This window comes from Boleophthalmus pectinirostris, unplaced genomic scaffold (assembly GCF_026225935.1).
Source record: "Boleophthalmus pectinirostris isolate CB_2022bp ecotype Guang Dong unplaced genomic scaffold, ASM2622593v1 HiC_scaffold_10, whole genome shotgun sequence".
Classification (NCBI taxonomy): Eukaryota; Metazoa; Chordata; class Actinopteri; order Gobiiformes; family Gobiidae; genus Boleophthalmus; species Boleophthalmus pectinirostris.
In genome coordinates this window covers 15857045-15859284 of record NW_026570971.1, presented here as the reverse complement: position 1 = coordinate 15859284, position 2240 = coordinate 15857045, and positions in this window count along the sequence as shown.

The window sequence follows — 2240 nt, the reverse complement described above, 5'->3', positions numbered from 1 at the left end:
AAAGATAAAGAAAGAGATGTTCTGCACCAGTTCATTTCCATCTGAAAAAGAGAAGAGTGTTACATCTTTGTGTCATAATTGTGTTTTGTTGCAAAGGGCATGTTTGGGCAGACAGCACCAGCTCGTCTCTCATCTAAATAACATGGGCAGTGAAAAGGGCCAGTGGTCAGCTGGTGCTCCCGTTGCTACAGGCGACAACTTTAGTGTCAGTGGTTCACATTCAAATTAGAAACTGGGTCACACTGTTTTTGGAGTCAGGAGCAAACTTGTATTAATGCAGAAAAACACAATTTGTTTGGAATAAATATGGACTTAAAATGCACAACAATATCTAACGGAAAAGTTCTGGGCTACAGTGGAACAGAAGGTCTTTGATTCAGTACCAAATGTGGGGACTTTGATGCAGCCTCTTACTTTGGAGCTACAACTTTGAAGCAATAATTTATATAATTTTAACCCTGGACCCATTTGTGTTGGAGTTTGTGTTCTGTTTGAAGCCAGCACAGTCAGTTTGGATCATGGTGAAAGTGAAGGTACACTTTATTGTCCCTGTAGGGAAATTTGTCCTCTGCATTTAACCCATCCTTCAATGTGGCATCTCCTCAGGGGCAGTGGTCGTGTAGTGACGCACACGGGGAACCATCTCCACGACCTTGTTGCTTGGCTTGGTCAGGACTATCTTAGCTGGAGGATTTTACCCATGGTGCGTTTTTTTTGGGTTGATGGGTAAAACCAGCACTCAATTTTATTTCTCTCCAGCGACTAGGTCAGGAATCGGAATACACTAGAGAGTTTGCGAGAACCCTGGAAGTGCGAGTTCAGGCACCAGCCAATCAGCAAAGAGCAATACATTCTGTGTTGGCAACGATTCCTGAGATCGAGGATTTAAAGCCGGAACAAAGAGAATGTTTGGTGAATGTTATCAATGGGAAAGCTGTTATTGCCCTTCTTCCTACGGGATTTGGGAAAAGCTTAATATACCAGTTAGTCCCATTAATGGTGCATTATATACGTCATGACAAATAGCAGCGATTGGTTAAATTAAAAAAGTACCCACCTACCGTCAAGCAAACGAATGAATGCTGCGAGGTCATGAAAATGAAAACCTGAGCAACTTGAAGATCGAACCTGGAACCCTCTTGTTGTGAAACGTGAGAACTCACTATTCACTATGTGAGTATTAAAGACATTTTTAACTGAAATGTAATAGTGTTTTTATGGTGTGATGTTGAGTACTGTTGGGAGACTGGATAAACAGATTACAGATTTCTATGGGGAGATGCTCTGGCTGTTCAGGAGATATAAATTCGATCTTTGAAGTCTTTTTAATGAAGAACCTTGAACTGACCAATCAAATCAAAATATTTCTCCTGACAATCAATGTTAATCTCTGGAGTATAGATTTTAGCTCACGGTTTAAAGTGGAAGATGTTCACAGATGACCTCTAGTGTTGTACTTCTGAGCTCGCCTAGTCTTTTGAAAATTAATTTCAAAACCGATACAGCGCCGTATTTTCAGGCGTTAGTAAATGTGTCTAAGCTCTAAGAAGTTTTGTCTTGTATCGCTATTGTCTTTATTGTGTTTACTGGAGTCAATCTGCGCTCTATTAATCACAGCCTTATCATCATGAGAAACCTGGCTGTCCCCACTGTACATTTAAACTGTATAAATCTCCCTTTAGCCTCCCAGCGTTGACGCGACATGATTACTAAATCTGTCTTTGCGGGGTGAACTGTCATCCTTCATTAGCAGCAACAGTGGCTTACAGCTTATAGTCCTCCAGAGATTCACCATTCAAGTAAGGCCCTTCCCAAGAGGCTGCCATTTCATTTAATGTGAACGCAGCAGTTTAGAGATGCTACTGTGGCCTGTGTAACATCAGATTATAAAGCTTAGGTATAGCTGTTTTGAAGTGCCTATTTTGTGATCTATGTTTTGTTTGTTTGTTTGTTTTAGTATTGTAGTAGTTTATTCAGTCATTTTGCAGCACTACAAAAACAAAACAAAACAGACTACAACCCTATGGATCATGACTGAAAGGGTTTAGGCTGAAGTCAAAAGTACATATAATGTCTAACCCAGGGGTCAACAAACTTTTTTCTCTGGGGGCCACATTATCTCTCCTGACTGTGATGGAGGCCAGGGTCGGGTCGGCCGTATAACAAAATTGTATGACCCTGATGACGAAGATTATATTCTTTGAAAACGACCACACTTTCTTTACATATCAGACAAACTG